The 21847-nt window shown below is 40.6% G+C and overlaps 1 long non-coding RNA gene across 1 annotated transcript in view; it reads right to left on the bottom strand.

The window, feature by feature from the left end:
• LOC113252518 (uncharacterized) overlaps nt 1-21847 on the bottom strand; it is a 512658-nt gene that overhangs the window by 23733 nt on the left and 467078 nt on the right. The window lies entirely within an intron of this gene.

A 21847-nucleotide genomic window follows, 5' to 3' on the forward strand; every position in this document is an offset into this window, starting at 1 on the left:
CCTAGGCTGAGTTTGGACTCGTGGAAGCCCTCCCTATCATTACTGCAAGGCCAGGCTGGCTGGATGTCAGCCCCTGGGTCGAGAGGGGGGCATCATGTTCATCCGATGCTGGAGTGTCTGAAGCAAGGAGAGACGACTGCTGGGTTGGGCTGTGTGTTTCGCAGGCATCAATTATAGTAGACTCAGACCCCTCCACACACTTTCCCTCTCCCAAGCAGCTTATAATTAGGGAAGGATAATCATGAGCTTAGCAGCTCCCAAAAGAGCACCTTCACAAAGTGCACATGCCCAGCAACATCTGTTAACCCTTTTGGATGGAGAATCAGGATGTGGTCTGCTCTCACTGGCTGCTGCTTTTAAGGTGAGCAATAATAAAACCAGGTGGTAGACCTAAATGCCTGCAACTGAATTTCTCATGCTATGTGAGCAACAGCAGGACAGGATGTAGCAGAAAATATGTGCATGTGGGGGGGGAGGGTTGAAGTCAGACAGTAAAGACCAGATTTTCAGTCTCAGTTCTGCCATCGATAACTATAAAGCCTGAGCAACTTCCTCAAGATCTTGGACTCTCAGTTTCCTAACCCGCAGAATGGGGAGAAAAATCAAATCTACCTCGCGAGGTTATTAAAAAGTCTGTGTAAAGCCTACAATGTACCAGGGATGGTGTCTACACATAGCAGATAATAAATGACAATTATTATTACTTACACTAATAAAACACACTATCACTTTATAAAAAAAAAGGCATAAATTTCAAAATCTGTATTTTTGCAAAATTAGCACAGCTTCTACAATTACTCAGTTCTTGATGAAACCTCTAATTTTATTCTAAGGTTTCTTACACTAAAGTAAAAAAGGACATAGGAGCTTTGGTTTGGAAGAAAACTCTTCGTTAAGATAATTTAGCATTTCAAAAGAACATAAAATCATTTTCCAGTTTGATTTGGAGTGTAGCATCAGTTAATTTCTCTTTGTTCTTCTCCTCTGGTTGTGCTAATGTCCCCTTTGTGTGCATACATTTGTCCAATGCAATCTAAGAAACAATCACCTTAATTGATCGGGCGTTAACCTCTAACAGCTTAAGACAGGGGCTCTTTATCTATCGCTCAATCCTTGCTGCAGATGTAATTCCCTATAGTGCTTACATCTTTGTCACCATCACCAGTGGTTCCTTCTCAGAAAAGCATTTCAGTAAATAAATGCTACTGCAAACAAAACAGACCACTTACTGGAGAGGCCCTGCCATCACAGAAAAGCCTAGTTATGGTCTTATGCTGTGCCTGGTGGTGTATATAATGATAAATTTCATACAGGTGTCACCCTTTTCAAGACCTCGGCAAGGATGGATGGTTTACAGTAGGCTGATCCATCATCCAGGGCAGGTGGCACCCTATTGGAATTTCAGAAATCTGTTCCCAATCACATTCACTGTTGGGTGACTCAGTAACGACCCTATTTGCGGTGCGTTACTGAAAATCAATGTGCCGCATTCAAGGTCAATGTACTGTTGGAAAACTCTTTAAGCACTGATGGATGGATTGTCCTCATTCAGAATAAATGTGAGAAAAAAGTGACAGCTGAGCATCCCACAGTCACGCCAACTTTCAAAGACAGACTTCCTTCTTTAGCGGGCAGTGGGATTCCCAGAGGGGTGACCTCACACATTTCCTCTTATTCTCTGTTTTGGGGGATGTGTCTGCATTTATTAGTGTGTCTTCCCTCACACAATTAAAGCACCAACATCCCGAATCTCTGTGGATATTTTATCAGCCCAGTGCTTTAAAATCCCTAGGTCAATTTGGAATCAAAGGACTCAATAGGTGCAAAATCCAAGCCCAGCACAATGTGGACTACTCAAAACATGTATCTTTGGAGAAATAATGTGGAAAATAACCAAAAGGTAAGAAACTCGTTCATTCAGTTTATTTCAAAAACATAAAATCTTCAAAACTTGCCATGCAATGAACCTGGGTTCAGGGATGTAAAGATGAACAGCCCTGCTCTCTCCACTCCACAAGTTTACAGCCAAGGAAGAGACATAGATGCACAACGAAATTATTAAATGAAGTGCAACATATGCCTTGTGCACAGTTGTGCAGGGAGAGAGGTGAGTGCAGAGTGATATATACAAGTTAAGAGCACACAGGAGGATGTTGCCAATTCTCCCTGGGACCATTACCAATCTGAATAGTTGTGATTAACATTTAGGAAAGAGGAAAAACAAGTAAACTGGGGTTTGTTCAGTGAATTCTGGTCTCCAGTATATTTAAATGTTTTTTAAAAAGCTGTCCCCAAAGTGGCAAAGTAACTATTGACAGTAATAGACACTAAGGTTATAAAACATCACATTTTATCACTATAACACTTTCTTCCTTATGACCTATTTATCAACCAAGCAGAGATAACACTGGACCAAGCTTCTCAATGTTTCCCAATGGCAAGTTAGCAGACTTTCCTGAGGAAAAATCTGAAAGAATATATTTTATGGATAGAGAATAATGTTCACTTAAAGTTTCTCTTTTTTCTTTTTGCTTATTATAATTATTAGCTTCCAAAAGAAAAGAAAATGACTTATTGCCTATATAATACATGCAGGCAAAAAATTGGCAGCTACTAAAATAATACAATTGATTCAGAAACTATTTAGAAATGTTTCATATAAACAACATGGTGATACCAAAGACACCAAGAATAGTTGAAATGGTAGAGATGTTTCCTGATTCTCAATAATCAAGTTGGATCCACCTAATGATATTATGTTTGCAGGTTTTTCATCCTTTTATAGGCAGTGACTGAGTCACCTGTGGTCTCCAGCACATATAGTCATAGCTCAATAAAGACCTATGAATGAATGAATGAATGAATGAACAAGTGAGTGAATGCATGAATTAGATGCATAGATTAGCTACAAGGGAGAAAACAATATCTTTCTATTGTACGGAAATTGTCTTTAACATTAATTTGCTTAAAAGGCCTTTTTTTATGTGCTCAAAGTTTTCCTTATCCAACACTCTAACCTGCATCAATAATTATGCTGTCTGGTTACACCATTTCTCTGAAATGTTCCAGAAGTCCCATCTCCTGGTTGGGTGGATCATATAAGAGTTGATAGTTTTGCTGTTTCTACAAATTACAGGTGGCTGGATTCCCTTCTTTATTTGACAACCTAGTTTTCATGCATTCCAAGTCAGAATGTACTCATGCATCATTATTCAAGCATTTATTAGCACACACAGCATGCCAGGAGCTATGCCAGGCACTTGGGAGTTAAAGAATAGGTGAGACCCCTCCACAGACACTATTCACAGTCTAGAGCTTATAGGGTTTGTGAGATAGGTCATCAGACTGTAAATGGATCATTTTAAATACAACATAATAAATATAGCAAGGGAATTGAACAACACACAAGATGGAATATGAGAGTAGAGAACAATTTGGGATGATTTCTTGCTAATATAACATCACAGCTGAGCTGGGGCATCTGCTAAGGGGCACTCCAGGTGGGGAAGAGAAATGATGTGTTCCAGGTAAGAAAACCACATTTATAGAATCAAGAAGACAGAAAACAGTATGGCGTACTTGACAAAAGGGGGCTAGCTCAGTTGGGTAAGTGTGGGCAGGGAGGGAAAGGAAGAAAGGCTGAAGGGGTGGGTTAGAACTTGATCGTAAGAGTTTCAGTCTTCATTCACAAGGCCTTAGGATGAAACTTGCATACAACAAAAAGCCACTGACCATCTTATCTTTCTGCAATATGGTACAACATACATACAGAAAAATGAACAGAAAAACGAGTACACCCATGTTACAACTCCTCGATCCAAAGGCAGACCATGACCTTTGCTTCCAGAAGCCCCTCCTCCATGCCCATGTCCAGTTACTTTCTAACAAAGGGTAACACTATCCTTGTTTCTAACAGCACAGATTAGCTTTCTTGGTTTTGTACTTCATGTAAATATAGTTATATTGTGTGTGCTTTTACTCAATATTATGCTGGTTAGATTCGTCATATTGCTCTAGAGAGCTGCTATCGGAGCTACGACAACCAGTGCTGCTGCAAACATTCTAATACGTGTCTTTTGGTGAATATATGTACACATTTCAGTTGGGTATATAGTCAAGAGTGTTCAGTTTTAGTAGATAGTATCAAATTGTTAAGTGTGATTGTTCTAACATACTCTTCAATCAGCCATAAAAGCAACTTCCAGGTGTTCCGACATCCTCAACACGACTACGTTTTTTGTCTGCTTGTTTATCCAATTAATGTTTATCTTTCCAACTAGACTGTAAATTTCATGAGGATGAGAGAATCACATGTACCTTTTCTTTTTCTTTCTCCTTTTTTCTTTCTTTCTTTTCTTTTCTTTTTTTTTTTTTACCATTGCATTTCTAGTGGCTAGTACAATGCTTGCTGCAATACAGGAGATACATACAGAATAACCTATATTTTGAACTACTGACTCTATTATGGATGAAAATGAAGACTTAACAGGTGAGATAATATATTAACGTCCATGTTGCACCGAACGACTCAGTGAATTTGGCAAGTCAATCCAAAAGTAGCTAATGTGATGAGGAAGAAGCTGTTTTTTAATGCCGGAAACTTGCTAATAGAAAATGATAGTTTGTGTTCCTCTCCTTTAGAGACATTTTTGCATTGTCTTAAATTGAGCCTATGTCTTCTTTTGTGAATTAGTGGTGGGAAAAATGTAAAAGCAATGCAGCTATGTGCTTACCAGGACTTCATCCCAAGTCCATTCATAGTCATCAATTAAAGAGCTGGCTCTCTCTCCACTGATTAATTTCTACTTGGCCATTGTTAATAATGAGGTTAGAAAAATGTGTTTACACAGGGCAAAATGAAATGAAAGCCACAATATACATACATAAGTCATCATTTAAAGAGCGTCAGAGGTGAGAGGGTGGCTATATTAAGCCCAAGACCGTGCTTCCTCCCTGAACCCTGCTTGCCCATGGAGGGACCTTCAGTCCCATTAGGTTACTCATAATGAACGATGACGACGCAAGTGCAGACTTGGAATTAGAAGTGGCTTAGTGATGTATCTTCCCCATGGTGTAAATCTGATTAGTTGTCTGTTACTATGCAAAAGATCACCCTAAAACTTCGCAGCTTAATGATGCGCCTTCCCCATGGTGTAAATCTGATTAGTTGTCTGTTACTATGCAAAAGATCACCCTAAAACTTAGCAGCTTAAAATCACAATACTCATTATATCTTATAGTTTCTACTGGTTAGGAATTGAGGAGTGGCTGGGGAGTTTTCGTTTGAGTCTCCCATGTAGTTGCAAGAGGGTGCTGCTGACTCAGGTTGGGATAATCTCAAAGGCTTCTGGACTCTCAGGTCTAGTGTTGGGCTGGGAAGACTTCACCGAAGGGAGCTAGAGCAGATGGGGGTTCCTGGGCACCTCTCTTCATCTCCACATGGCATCTCCATGCAGACTTTCCAGCATGGTGAGTTCGAGGTAGCCAGACTTCACTCATGTTGGCTCAGGGCTCCCAAGGTTCATGTCTCATGAAAGAGCTGCAGGCAGTGCTATTTTGTCTTTCATTGCCTATTTTTAAAAGTCATGCAGCAAGGAGGGCACATATTGCATGGTGCACTGGGTGTTATATGCAACTAATGAATCATGGAACTTTACATCAAAAACCAGGGGTGTACTGTATGGTGACTAACATAATATAATTAAAAAAATATTATTATAAATAAAAAATAAATTAAAAAAAATGTCATGCAGCTCAAATCAATGCCCTCAGCACCATTAATGTCTTACAATGCTAGAGCACCCATTGTTTGGTCCAGGAGTAGTTGGCAGACTCTGGCAGAATAAAAACTAGGCTATATTTCCCTGCCCTTGAAATTCCATTTATTATAAAATGGTCTATTAAAGTTGCTTATGTTCTGTTTCTTATTATCTTTCATGAAACCTTAATTGTCCTTGAATGTACCAGTATTTTTATTATTATATCCTGTAGTCTTTATAATCATTATGTGAATTCAGTATTGGTATACCCATTATACAGATATAAATACTGAGGATAGAAGAGTTTAGGAGGGATATATGCCAATGATAATGCCTGAATATGCATCTAAAATGACATGTCGTACTTTTCATTCGTCTCATGTAGCTTTCAAGGTCTACATAAGGACAGCACTATAGTCTCCTCCTGAGCAAGCAAGTAAGGTCAGAGGGGCCTTTTAATGCTCCCCTGATTGCATTCCCTTACCTTTTCTTTGCACCATTTAAACACATTTATGCGCACATTTGTTATATAAATTCTGATCATAAAAATAATTCATGCTTATTTTCCACTATTTAGAAGGTGTAAATAAGTTTAAATCTAAAAATAAAACCCATTATCCCACCAACCTAAAATGATAGCTTAGATATTCCCTTTTTTCTTTCAGATATATATTCACACACACACACACACACACACAAACACACACACCACACAAACACAGACACACAAATGTTTTACACATATAATATATGCCTATATTTCAATATCATAAAACATTCCCCATAAAGTTGATTTTTAATGGTTACTAAATAATTCTGTGTATATGTAGCCCAATTTATGCAATAATTAACCTTCCTTTTTAAAAGGACAGAAGATCACAATGTAATTCTCATGATATCATTAATTGCACTTTCTTGTTAAAACACTTATTCCATTTCTTGGTAAAAACCAACTAATTCCTTCAGCTTAGAATATGATCTCTTAGCCTAATGAGGTTATATATATTCTATCCATAGGCCATAGGACGTCGTAGCTAGAAGTGCTCACAGAAATCATGAACCTCAACCCCTTTATCAAATATGCAGAGAACTAAGGCCTAGAGAGAAGGAAGGGGTCTTGCCAAGGTCAACAGCAAAATCTGAGACTTCTAGAGCATGTCATTGCTACAATCTTTCTAGAAAAAGGTATCTTTGCCATTCCTTTAGTTATTCAACAAATGTTTATCGCATGCCCCATAGGCCCCGGGCACCACATATAAAGCAAAGAATGACACAGACGTGCCTCCTGCCCATGGAACCTTGTCACCACATCCCCTCCTTCCACTCCAGAGGTCTCCACAGAGTTTTCTGAACACACGGTCTGCATCCCTCTGCCTGAGACCATTTTCCAGCTTCAGGAATGTGGTGAAACTTCTTGCTGTGTAGGCTAATGTTTCTGAGAATTAACTTTCCAGACGTAACCCTCAATCAAGGATAGTAGAAGTTGGTGAAAGGACACCCCAGCTTTCTTGCATCCCCTACTGGCAGTGCAGTCACTGCAAGGCATGTTCCACACAATCTCTAGTGGGTCCCCAGTGGTATGAAGCCTCAGTGGCCCCAAAGAACCCAGCTTTGTCTTGCTCACAGGGCCTTCTGGGATCACCACCCCAGATGATGACAGGAACAAGGCAAATGCAACTACAAACTGCTCCGCTATTATGCTATTCTGACAGTTTTGCACTAAAATCTTTATTGGGTGCAGAAAAAGGAATATAGGCTTAAGCTAGGAAATAATATATTTTTCTTTGAGCTAGGAGCCACCTGCACCGAAATCCTTGTCTCAGGCTCCGCTTCTGAGGGAAATCCAAACCAAGACAAGTTCATACCAATGGTTGCCATTTACACTCTAAAAAAATATATATTACAGGATAGCATCAAATAATAGAGCAGAGAAACTCTTCCAGTTATCTGTTGCTATATAACAAACAAAACTTAGTGTGTAATAATTGTAATTTATTATCATTTATGGGTCTGGGGTGGACGGACTCAGCTGGCAGGGCTCTCACTTGGAGTCCTTCTGTGGATATAGTTAGATGGTAGCTGAGACTGGAGTCACTTGCTCACTCAACTCCCTGGCGGCATGGGAACGAGTGTCTAAATGGAGCTTTTCCACATGGCTAGTTTGGGCTCCCTCCCAGCATGGAGGTTTCTGGCCATTAGACTTTTTACGTGGTGGACACCTTCTCATAGCACCTAATCCAAGAGGCACCCAATGCAAGTCGTCAGTATCAAAGGCTGAGCCTAGAAACTGGCACAGTCTCCCTTCCACCGTATCCTATTGGGCAAGCAGTCACTGAGTGTGTCCAGATTCAAGGCAGTAGGCATAGACCGCACCTTTCAATGGAAGGAGTGTCAAATAATTTTATTAGCAGCGGTAGTGGTAGGAGGGTGTGAACACATCTTCCTGCATAAGAGATATTTTAGGTGAGCCTTGAAGAATATAAGAGAAAGGGAGGCTGATGGGTTGGGGAAGAGCATTTCAGATAGAGAAAAGTATGCAGATACTCAGCATTTTAAGGACTTGAAAGACAGCTGGGGTGGCTGATGGTGGCAAGCCCTGAGGACATAGCACAGGGACCGCTCAGGCTGGGCCATGGAGGAGATGCTAAGTATTTTAATTTCTATTTTAATAGAAATCAGAATCAGGGGTTTTGTGATCTGATTTATACATTTTTTAAATCTTTCTAGTTCAGTGACACTCAAAATGTAAGCCTCAGATAAGTGCCAGACTACAAAGTCTTTCCAGACCACGAGATAAGCATAGAAACGGAGCATGGGCATTTAAAAAATTCCAGGGCATTTGACTGCTGAAACATCCAAGCATATGTTTATTTTACTTCTCTTCCATTTTATAAGAATGTTGGTCCACAGTACACTGGGTGAAAATACCTTGTCTTTTATCACAGATGGTTTGTACAACACTTCTCTGGCTACTGTTTGGGAGGCCACCAGAAGAAGGGAGGTGAGTGGGAAGACTATTGTGTTGGGGACAGTAATGTGGGCAACTGTTGTGGAGGTGGGGAGAAGGGACAGACTAAAATGAAGTATTGAAGATGAAACTGATAGACTTGGTGAAGAAAGAGAGGCGGGTTTCCAGGATAGCTCCCTTGTCTGTGCTTAGAGACAAGTTTATCCAAGGTGCCACGCAATGAGAGGTGAGTAACAGCAGAAAAGGAAGAGAACTCAGCTCTGAACTGCTGTGGCTCTGCCATCACAACTTTTTTTATGGAAACGTCTAATGGTCATTGAAAAGGAAGTATGTACTTAAGGCTAAGACACATTATCTTTTATTTTAATTAGAAGCCACCTATGATACTGAAACAAGTAAACATAATTCACTTTTTTAATCAAAGAGAATTCTTTGAGAGCAGAAGAGATATAGCATCCAAATAAATGAGTTGTAATTTTCTTAATGAACTAAGTCATCATGAATCACTGTGTGGAATCACCCCTATGCTGTAGAGCCTGTGACATTTCCAATAATAAGACACTATTTGGTAAATATTAAAGACTGTTAGAGAAAGAGGAGAAGAAATGACCTTTCAATCTATACGGAGCATGTTAATTACTAAAAAGGCGGCTATCGGTTGTAAAGAATTGTCCTGCTGTCGTCACCGCTGGAGCATGCACCCGCCTTTTGGTTATGAATTATTCTTAGAAGAAATACGGACACATGACATTTACATTTGCAATGTCGTTTAGCATAAGTATGCATTCTTATTAAGGCCTTTGGGTCCTACATAGTCTTCAATATTAGTATGTTTTTAAGCTCAAATGTATTTTCAAGTTTTCTCTGAGAATTTGACAGAGGCAGTATAATGCTGTAGGAAGAGAACTGAAATGGAGTCCTATGTGTCTTATCTTGAATCCTAAACTGCCACTTACCACCAGTGTGATCGAATTGAATCGTACCTAACCCAGAATGTCCCAAACTTATTTGATCAAAGAGGCCTTTTTATTGCATTACACCTATCGATATTCCAGTTTTGCAGAATTCATGGTGGTACAGTGGTTCACAGAATAGGAATTTGGAGTCTTGAGCCTGGGTTGGTGTCCCAGGTCCACCATTTACTAAATATGGATATGGAACCTCTGTGACCATTGCTTGCTTTCTTTGTTAAGTGGGAATGAAACCCTTTACCTAGCAGGATTGTTGCTGAAAAGAATAAATACAGTGAGGAAAAGGCATGCAAAGTAGTTGGCACAGAACTAAGCAAACAGTACATCTTAGTAGATACCAGCCATGTTTTAGTTTTTTGTACCCTCTGTGCCCGGCACATGATAAATGCTCATCGCCAAACTCCTTTTAGGAAGACAATGTGGGCATTAAGGACCCAAGATCATGGCCAACAAGAACCCTAGTCTCCTGAGGCCTCTTTCTGAGGCCTTTCATTCTAGAGCATGATTTCTCCATGCTGGAAGAGGCTCCTGTGTAGTTTAAAGAGGTGAAAGGAGAATAGAGTAAAACTAATATTAAAGTAAAACTAAAGAAGACAAGAGAAAGAAAGGAAGAGGGGGAAGGAGAGGAGGGATTAATGATAAAAAGAGAGGGAGAAAGAAGGGAGGAACTGTGAAGGGAGGGAAGGAGAAAGAGAGGGAGGAAGAGAGTGAGAGGGGAGAAGGAAGGAAGGAGGGAAGAAAGGAGAGAAAGAAGGAGGGAAGGAGAGAAGGAAGGAGGGATGGAAGAGAAGGAAGGAGGGATGGAAGAGAAGGAAGAAAGGAAGGAAGGAAGGAAGGAAGGAAGGAAGGAAGGAAGGAAGGAAGGAAGGGAGGGAGGGAGGAAGGAAAGGGTCCATTGTAGATAAGAATCAAGTCTCCAAAATAAAGTTCAAGACATAGGAAACTGCCATTAGACTCACAACAACTGAAGCATAATTTAGCAGCTTAGAGCTGTTCACTGTGGAAGCAGATTGGTTCAATCCTGACTCTAGCTCTTATGTTTGATATGACCACAGATGAATTTACCTAAACTTCTAAACTTCATAAGCCTCAGTTTCCTTATCTTTAAGATGGGGGAAATAACTCTTTTCTTTTAGGGTAGTTACAATGAGGAAACAAAACAACACACTTAATCACCTAGCTATGTGCTTCCTTGCCCATGATGACATGTCATTGATAAGGGTCAGTACATGATTGTCATAGCCAGGCTATAATCTGTGGCACTTCCAGAACTGAAAATCTTAGGGTTGGCTCGGTACCAAGGAATAACACTGTGCAAAGGGGGAAATGAAGGGGTGAACTAAATGCGTGTGGAGTGGGAACCGTTTATGAATACGGAAGCTCCTAGAATGAACATCTAGAATGAGAGATTTTACAAGAGCAAGGTGGATCCCTTGGGTGCAGTAAGAAAGGGTAGTACTAGGTATGTTTCCTAACAGCAAATTGTATACAGATTGGAAGGAAAAATAAACATGACATACCATTAGCCCGCTATCTAAGACTAAGTCTGTAGGCCAGAAGAAGATGTAATTCAATAGACCTACCAGCAGTCTGAAGTGCATGTCTTTTAAAAATGAGCTTGGACTTCTATGCAAGAAAAACTAGAGGGTGTGGCCTGCAGAGGGAAAGAGTCTCCTTTTGGCAATCAATTCAATGAATACAGTCAAAATTGATTTCTCAAGATTTGAAAATGTGACAGAAATGGGCAAACTCCTGTGTTTGAACTCGGGAATTTCAGAAATAGAGTGATTAAGAAAAACATCCTGCTGGCCGTTAAAATTTTCAGGAGTGTTGGGACATGCTAAAAATGTGTAGAAAAACGTTCATAGATGGGTATCAGGAAAAAGAGTGGGTCTAATCAAGAAAAAGAAGATGATACACGGTATGAAGGTGAACAAGCTGAAAGGCAGAAAAGAGGTGTGAGAACCTTCTGGAAATAGTGTGTATCTATGGTAAGCAGCAGCATTCCAACCGAAGGTAGCAATATTGGTGAAAAGATACAAGTTACAATGACTTTTAATGATGAAATGAACCCGCCTTCAGAGGTAGCGAGCTCTGCATCACCTGAGATATCAAAACAGATATAGATGATGATCTCTACCGAATGTTGAAGAGGGAATGACTTCACTGAACAGAAGTGTTAGGTTCAATCACCATCCCCCATTATGCTCATCAAAATATTGTTACAGGATATTCATAGTTATTAGAGAAAAAATGAAGAGAGGATAATTTGCTGATTAGGTAATTAGGGGAACCACTAAATTAACCTAAGTTTAAGGTGTCACATGTCTTTAGCACTGAGTGTCTCCAAGAGGGATGTTAGTATGCACCACCTTCAACAGTACAGTAGAAACCTTACATGAGGACGGAAATCACACTGGGGGCAAGGGGAGAGAGGTGTGATGAAATGAGTTTTATAAGATCTCCCAATCATTTTCAACTTGAAGATTCCCTGAGTCCATAAGAGAAAACACATCAACATTCCTAGCTGTGATCAAATTTAATGGAGTACGTTGCTAGAAAAACCAAGAGTACAAATATCTTAGCAAAATTACGGATCACTGTCTTAGAAACAAGGGGTAAGAATGAGGGGAAATAAAGGTACAGACCCTGTAGGGATGTCTCTGAGTGACTGAGAAGCAGAGTGGTGGGCATAAGATTTAGGGTAACAGACAACTTATATATATTGTTAATAGAAAAAAAAACAAAACACTGGACAATGGCAGAATTAAACAACAAAATGAGAGCCAGAAAGAATGGGAAGGACATGAAGTAGTGGTGGATGTGGGTGTGTCTTTTATTTTTAAGGATGAGATGTACCTGGCCTGAGGCCAGACCAATGTGGACATAGTCAACTTCCTTCCCGATGGGAAGAGCTCCTCAGGAAATCCATCCAGAAGGCTTTACAGGAAACATGGATTCAGACAAAGACTGTCCCTTAGCAAACGGGCCTGATGAAGTTGCTGCCCTCTCCCCTCATGGGGCATGGCTATTTGGAGAACTGAGATCAGTGCACATCTCCCTGGACTAAAGACTTGTGAAGTGCACATTTAGTCTCTACTTCTCTGTTCCCCGAGACAGGGGGAAAGTCATGACATTTTCCTACGTCAAGTACCACTTCCCAATTCCCCCACCCCCAGTCCCCTCCCAGGGGTCAAAAGTTCTCTTTGCTGGGAGTTGCCTTGTCAGTACATTACCAATGGCCATCCAAGAATGGCCACGCCCTAGAATTGGAGCTCCAGCAGCCCTTTCTCAGCCACATCTCCCTCATATCTTGCCTTCTTCCTCTCCCAAACTTTGAGCTCTCATGGCAGTGTTCCAGCTAGCCCCTGATGAGCAGAAATGTCTACCCCTGCCCTCTGTTTTAGGAGCTGAAAAGCTAAATCTAAAGGAGTACAACAAAGATGCAGCTCTTTTCAATGAGACATACCTATTCCTTCCTATTGCAGCCCCACCAGATGGCTGCTCGGCCACCTCTCAACAGCCCTCATCTAGAACTACCTCATACTTCTCACCAAATCCACAGAATAAGAAGTCACTTTACAGCCCTTCAGTACATCTGGAAAGACTGGAGTTTATATATTAAAAAAAAAAAAGTAAAAAAAAAAAAAGGCCTTCGGTGCAAGCAATTTAAAGCTCAAAGCTCTAATCTGGAATTGGTATATTTATCCTGGTCTTTAATTATTAATGTTGCTTTATTGATCTGATACCTAAAACGCCAACAACAAAAACTGTTCAAACTAATTATTGTGGGCTTTCTACCTTTTGGGGCTTCTCTACTAGTCTTCACATCTAAACCTTTTCTTCCACCAATCAATGGGGTTTAATTCATTAACAAGTTCTAGTGCTTTGTTTAGATGGCTTGACAATTCCCCCTTCTCACCCCTGAGGAACAGGAGGTACACTATATCTCATCCCTGGCAGTAGTTACATGGTCTATATAAATGTATTTCCCTTGGAATTTTAAAAACCAAATTTATCAAGCCCACTTTCTAGTATTCCGTGTCCCGCAGCCACCCTATACTTCGTAAAAAGTCTGCACATTTCTTGATCTTACCACAAACACATTGTATTATTAGTGAATTTTATATAATGGAGCAGGACAGAATTGTCATGGAGATATGAGGTCTCTGTGACACCTGCTCATACCTTTTCACTGGGTCAGCCAACGATGTCAGTTTGGTGGAGATATACTCTGGATAATACCAAAGGATGGGGAACGTGATAGGTTAAAGCATGGTGCTACTTGTGAGGGTCATTTTCTGTTAGAGCACTGGCCTGACTTTTGATTCATGAACATGGCTCTAGACTCTGTCCAAGGCAGCTAGCTCCTTGCCATCATGTGCTATTGGCTATAAGAGTAGGAGGAGATGAAAGCATGCCAAGGTCTTTACCACCACTAGAAAAATAACTAACTCCTTTGAATGGATTATAGGAAGTAGACCAGTTAATTAGGCATTTATTTACTTAGATCAGTGCAAGACAGAGTGAGCACTTCATAAATATGTGTAGACTGCATAAATGAATGCCAATTGTCAGATTCTTTGCCATCAAGTAACTTGCAACCCAATAGGGATGCAAAGATACCAATGACCTATCCTTCCTGTCACTTATGTGATCCCAAAGGATAATATATGACATTCTCTGGCTCCATATATTCCTCCAAATCCCTTTGAATATAATTGTGTGTTCTGTTTGTATCATCTTTTGGGTAATAGGGACCATATGTTAAAATTCTCATTGGAAAGGAGGAGGACATTTATTTTGTTGGTTAAATTATCTGCGTGCCCCGGGGAAAACATTATGTTTAACATACTCAAGGTACTATAAGAAGGTCCACACTAACAGGGTAGAAACAGATCTTTCTTTGCCTTGAGGAACTTACAATGAGTTCAGAAAAATGAGTCAAGCTGTTATGAACCACATGTAAAATATGATACAGCTTTTAATTTTACATGACCCTACTCTTTGGACATAGTACACACAAAATCCATAATTCTTCAATGCCCACATTTCTAATGACACTGATTGTCTGAAATAACACTTTTGTGATTTAAAAAAATAAAAATTTCTAATTCTCTGATCAATTGTATCACCTTCCTTTCAAGAATTCAATTTGGGTCTGAAGTGTGAAGGCTGTGGTTATAAAGTGCCAAAATGCTAAGAAAGGACTAAAACATTCAGCTATTTTTCTAAATAGATATACCAAGGGAACATTCAGAAGACTGGCAGACTTTTTCAGAGGTCTGGCATGATGAGGTAAAGGAAGAAGTTGACAATATTATACATATGTTTGATATTGTGCTTATACATAAATTTAGAAAGTCTTCCAAATATTAAAGTCTTCTAAAATGACACAATGAAACATGACTGAAACTGATCATGTGTCAGTATTAATTATGAAAAATTAATACTTTAAAATTTACATATTTATTTGAAAGAGATAATATTCTCTAAATATTGTTCTGTAATTACTTTGCTATTGTATTTATACAGTATTGCTGGCAATATTGATGGCAAAATATATTTACTATTTCAGAGGATATATTTCCTTTGTGGTGCCTGGCAAACTAAACAGAATTTTACGTAGTTATGTGGAGAATGGCTAAATCTTTCCTTCAAGATATATGACAGCAATAAAAAATCCCAGGAGCCCAGATATGTCATATATAAGACTAATTAACACACCTACAGGATAATGTATGTTATATGGTCTTTAAATTTTTATTAAGGTCACTGTGAAGTATGGCTTAAAACTAATGATGGCGAAGACTTTGGGCTCAAACACCAGCTGTGGGAGTGAGGAATAGCATTGGAATGACTTCATGAAAGTGATGGGATATCCCTCAACTCTTTGTCACAAAAGTTCATCATCCCTGAAAAAATGCCCTCCAACGGAATGAGACTTCAGAGTCATAGGAGGTTGTCAGGTGGATGAGTAGAGACATGGCAGCCGGTTAGAAGGAAGATCATGGCAAAGGCATGGATGTGCAATAGTTCATGACACACCTAGAGAATCACCAGTATTTCAAAACAGAAGGTGGCAAATGGTGGGAGATAAGGCAGCAGGGAGATAGCAAGATAAAAGTCACAGTGTTTGGATTCTGACAGTGAAGGAGGTTGTGGCAGAGAAAATGGTGATCACTTCTCGTTTTATACACTTCCCCTCATTTCTGCACTCTTGCATTTAGGGACAACCCTATTACCAGATCTGGCCAATAGGCTATGGACAGACGTGATGGCTGTCACTCCCAGGCTGAAATTAACAATAGGTAGACCTGAATTCCCCCTCTCCCCCTCCTTGTTCATCTCTCTCTTTCTGATGAAGATCCACAGAGCCTCCAGTAGAGAAGACAAAGCCATGAACACCCAGCAACCACAGAGAGGTAAATTATCCTGGAGAGTTGCCTGGACCCACAGCCGACTTAACATGAGTAATAAGTAAGCCTCTGTTAGGTCAAGCCACCAGAATTTTGGTACACTCCAGCCTACTCCCTCCTGACTAACACAGGGAGACTCTTAAACATTATAAAATAGGATTGACAAGGTTAGATAGGCTTCTTAGGAAGATGTTGCGTCTGACTTGAAACAACTGAATTATTCTGGGGAACTGTGAACCTAACATTTACTGGCATTTGCAGGGGACCAGTCCTTTATAAGGCTAGATTTTCTCATTTGATCCTCATAACTGTTTGAGGTTGGTGTTACTGTTCTTATTCCCATAATTTGCACAAGATCAAGAGATTATGGTGGTGCCGAGATCCAAACTCAGTCTGTCTGACTTGAGAACCAAACCATTAGCCCTTCGGTATAACTGGAGTTGATTTCCTGTCAGACTTGGCTGTCACTGATGTTCCAGAATGCCTTAGGGTCAAACATGTCAGAACAAGAACATAGGCTCCCCTTTAAATGGCAAAGTCCTTGAAAATTGATACAGCATCACACACACACACACACACACACACACTTCCAGGTGACTTTCTCTGGAATGATGGTCTTGTCCAATCCTCCACATCCCCAATGACTCATGCCAAAGCTGCTCACAGTGGATTTGGTGCATCTGACAAGGATGAAGGGGATTGGTGTGAATCAGTCAGAGTGTCAGGCACAAAGGAGGAGACAGAGGAGGCTGAACCCAGAGGGGCTATTTTAACGACCCCACTGAAATCTCACTGTTGGCAAAATTTGCTAGCCAGGCACAGGCTACCAATTTTTTTACTGGAATATACTGACAGACATCCATTAGGACAGTTGATTTGACTCAGCCTTCAACAATTTCTAGGTTTTCCTGTAGTTTACTGTCACATTGAGTCTACATGGACAGACTCCTCACTCTCTCCAGGTTCTGTGTCCCATCCAAGGACCCTTCCTCCTGCTCTTCCTGCCTGAATCTCTGCTGAGTATTCCAATCATCCTAAAGTTCTGAAAAAACAAAGGGGGCACAATTTCACCAGCTGTCTCTCCACTCTCCATGGTTGAATCGCTACAATAAGTAGTTAATCTGATTAAGCATAAGACTTATTTAGGAACTTTATTAAAATGAAGGTTCCAGTCCTCTCCAATCCCTAGAGATTCTGATTCATGGGTCTAAGGCGAGATTCACAAATCAGCAGGGTGGTTTTTTTTTTTTAAATTTTATTATTTATTTGTTTGTTTATTTAGAGAGAGCAGAGCAGGGGAAGGGGCAGAGGAAGAGGGAGAGAGACAATCTCAAGCAGACTCTGCGCTGAGCCTTAAGCCTAACTTGGGGCTCCATCTCATGACCCTGAGATCATGACCTGAGCTGAAATCAAGATTCAGACAATCAACCAACTGAGCCACCCAGGTGCATTCACAAATCAGTGTTTTTAAAAGGAAACAGATAAACTTGATGTAGAAAGATCATCTTTTGTGGTATAAATTACCATGTGTCAGACCCCTATGCTGGTCACTGACTATAGCCGGCATACCTGGCCTCAGGAAGTTTATCATCTACTGGAAATACAGACATGAGATCCAATAAATTGCAACAGAGCAGTAGTTGATATTTAATAAAAGTGCCCCCTACCTGAGTCACTCTACTGTTGGCCAGATTGAGAAGCACTAACAGTGGAAGCTCATCTTTGCTCCTATTTAGCAAGCACTGTGGAAAGAGAAGTGACCTCTGGCATCTGAAGAACTAGGTTCTATCCCAGATCTGCTGTCTCTAAGTTCTGACTCAAAACAGCCACTCTTACCTAATGTTCCCAGGCAAAGGGTTTGTTCCTTTTCCTGGACCTTGTGAATCATGAGGTCAGCCTCTGGTGGCAGCCCTCAAAATCCCATGGCTCATCTCGCTCTGCATAATGCAAACTCCTTGAGATAGGTGATGCTTTTCAAAGTATCCTTCTCTAAGGAAGAAGCAAAGTACTGTTGGGTAAGAACAAAACTAATAATCAAATAATATAAAGGAACAAGGAAGGACTAAAAATGAAGATTGTTAAGGGGTTGCCAAACCCAGGGGTTTATGGCCCCTGGGGTTGGCAACAGAAAGAAAGATAATGCATTTGAATCCACATCTTTGTCCTTACACTTTCATTTTCTTCTGCCAACCACTAATCTCTACCCAGCTCAGAGGGCATCTCCTCTGGGGAGCATTCTTTTATCCCACCCACTTCCCAGACTAGGTTCCAGAACTTCCTTGGGCCATTGTTGTATCTCCTCTCACATTGTCCTCTAGCTCCCCGTCCTTTTGATGTCATGTTTGCTTATTTGTCTCTCTTACCTGATTGTCTTTGTTTTTTTTTTTTTTTAAAGATTTTATTTATTTATTTGACAGAGATAGAGACAGCCAGCAAGAGAGGTAACACAAGCAGGGGGAGTGGGAGAGGAAGAAGCAGGCTCACAGTGGAGGAGCCTGATGTGGGGCTCGATCCCAGAATGCCAGGATCACGCCCTGAGCTGAAGGCAGACGCTTAACCGCTGTGCCACCCAGGCGCCCCACCTGATTGTCTTTGAATCAGTAGAGGACAGGGGCTGAAGCTATATCATTGCAGGTTCTTAATTCAGCTCTGTTGTTTCAATCAATGGATTTCTGCAGGCAATGAGGTTAAAATGGAACTTCTTTTTTTTTTCTCTTTATGACACTGCATGTTTATTTTATTTTAATTTAGATGATGTATTTATTTTTTTTATTATATTATGTTAGTCACCATACAGTACATCCCTGGTTTTTGATGTAAAGTTCGATGATTCATTAGTTGTGTACAATACCCAGTGCACCATGCAATACGTGCCCTCCTTACTACCCATCACCAGCCTATCCCATTCCCCCACTCCCCTCCCCTCTGAGTCCCTCAGTTTGTATCTCAGAGTCCATAGTCTCTCATGTTTCATTCCCCCTTCTGATTAGCCCCCTTTCTTTATCCCTTTCTTCCCCTACCGATCTTCCTAGTTCTTATGTTTCAGAGATGAGAGAAACCATATGATAATTGTCTTTCTCTGCTTGACTTACTTCACTTAGCATTATCTCCTCCAGTGCCGTCCATGTTGCAGCAAATGTTGAGAATTCGTTCTTTCTGATAGCTGAGTAATATTCCATTGTATATACGGACCACAACTTCTTAATCCAGTCATCTGTTGAAGGGCATCTCGGTTCTTTCCATGATTTGGCTATTGTGGACAATGCTGCTATGAACATTGGGGTGTATAGGGCCCTTCTCTTCACTACGTCTGTATCTTTGGGGTAAATACCCAGTAGTGCAATGGCTGGGTCATAGGGTAGTTCAATTTTTAACTTTTTAAGGGACCTCCACACTGTTTTCCAGAGTGGCTGTACCAACTTGCATTCCCACCAACAATGTAGGAGGGATCCCCTTTCTCCACATCCTCTCCAGCAATTGTTGTTTCTTGCCTTGTCAATTTTTGCCATTCTAACTGGCATAAGGTGGTATCTTACTGTGGTTTTGATTTGAATTTCCCTGATGGCTAATGATTTTGAACATTTTTTCATGTGTCTGTTAGCCATTTGTATGTCTTCATTGGAAAAGTGTCTGTTCATATCTTCTGCCCATTTTATGATTTGTTTATTTGTTTCTCGCGTATTGAGTTTGAGAAGTTCTTTGTAGATCTTGGATACCAGTGTTTTATCTGTAGTATCATTTGCAAATATATTCTCCCATTCCGTGGGCTGCCTCTTAGTTTTTTTGACTGTTTCCTTGGCTGTGCAGAAGCTTTTTATCTTGATGAAGTCCCACAAGTTCATTTTATCTTTTGTTTCTCTTGCCTTTGGAGATGTGTCATGAAAAAGGTTGCTTTGGCCGATGTCACAGAGGTTGCTGCCTATGTTCTCCTCTAGGATTTTGATGGATTCCTGTCTCACATTGAGGTCTTTCATCCATTTGGAGCTTATCTTTGTGTATGGTGTGAGAGAGTGGTCAAGTTTCATTCTTCTGCATGGAGATTTATTTTTTTCTAAATATAGTCAGAGGGGTTGCCCACTTGATGTATTTGAACACTAAAGCTCAGAAGTTTGAAGAGATTTTCATGAAGTCACCCCACTAATTAAAGACAGGTTTGAAATCAGGTTGGTCTTATCTCAAAGTCCATGATCATCCTGCCCTGCCCCTCTGTCCCAGGCAGCGGATTCCTTCTCCAGGGGCCTGAGGAATCCAAGATGGCCCACTTCTGAACAAGCTTGATTAAGTAAATGATTCAAAGGACATCCCTCGGTGTGAAGAAGGGAAATAAGTACTGTGGCAATTACCCAGATCCAGGTAAAAATAAATAGATGTCACCAGTAGGCGTTCATTGGTCTTTGAATTTATTTTAACCACATTCTTAGATTATTAGATTTGTCTCTGAAAGCTCCCATTCATATTATGGTAGTGTCCTAAATAAGTTATTTTCCTTTCCTACTTCCTTGAGTATGTTCGAGAAGAATGGCTTCTCTGAAGATATTAATGACCACTTGGTTTTCGGACATTTTTATTTAACTTGATAGGTTCCTCAGCTATCTGTCCAGTGCATAGAGTCTTCTTTCAATTCCTATTTTAATATTTGTTCTTGGTTATATTAGAACTTTTGAACTTTTCCTTTGAGAAGTACTTAGCAATCTATAGGTTTTCTATTTTCCCCCAATTGCATTACTAGCATTGTCCTTGAGGGACATCCCCCTGTGAAATACCATCATGTTGGCTGGCATTCCCACCTGCCCAACTGGCAGGTTTGGTCAGCCCTTTGCACATCAAAGTTAAGGTCAGCACATGTCAGTAGGTCAGGGGCTATAGGAAGAATCCATAGGCTTGAGAATGCTGTGCGATGGTGAAGGAGCATGAGAAGAGTCTAAGGAGCTTAGAAAACCCTCATCTTCCACACAAGTGAGTACAGAGAACACTGTGGGGGAAGATGAGGTTGGCAACAGCACTAGGTAGGGAATTGGTGCCAAGAAGATACTTAGGAGTTCATATTAGGCTTCCCGCCCAAACGGCCAATGGATCTGAAATTGTGCACATAAAGCAAGAACTTGGCACAGGATTCCAGGTGATGAGTGTGCATGATGCCTCGGTTTGTACAAGAGAGGAAGGCTGATGGGAAAAGTTTCAAGTCATAGATCTAGACGATGTCTGGGTAAGTCTCATGGAGCCAGAGAGTGTCCCAGCCTAGGCCTGCAGTGGTTTTCTTACAGAGAGTAAATAAATATGCTGCCAATATTGTATTGAGAGAAAGGCAAAGAGATCCATATGAAAGAAAAGCACTTAGAAGCATCTCACAGTTGGCTAGACCAATGTTCCAGGGCTTAGGAGGGTTGATGAGTTGTACACAACGCTGATAAGTACTTGATGAGTGGAAGTCTCATTTTGATCTATCCCCCATCTTGCCTCATCTTGGGGAGGCAGAGTAAGATGTCAAAGATGGGAAGTTAGGGGAGAGAAATATCTTAAGTGGGTACAAGTCACTACGTAAGATTCTTTACTTCAATTATCAGAATGTATTTTCATAACAGACTTATCATGTAATGCGATTAGGCCAATTAGGGCCAGGGCTAGGAGGAGTGAGGGAGGCACTAGCTTCAGGTACAAAATTTAAGGGGGCACCCCACATTTGTACAACTCAGTCTCTCTCACCTTGTCCTAATCCTGATCTTGTCAGAC

Source organism: Ursus arctos, unplaced genomic scaffold, assembly GCF_023065955.2.
Source record: "Ursus arctos isolate Adak ecotype North America unplaced genomic scaffold, UrsArc2.0 scaffold_19, whole genome shotgun sequence".
Taxonomy (NCBI): Eukaryota; Metazoa; Chordata; class Mammalia; order Carnivora; family Ursidae; genus Ursus; species Ursus arctos.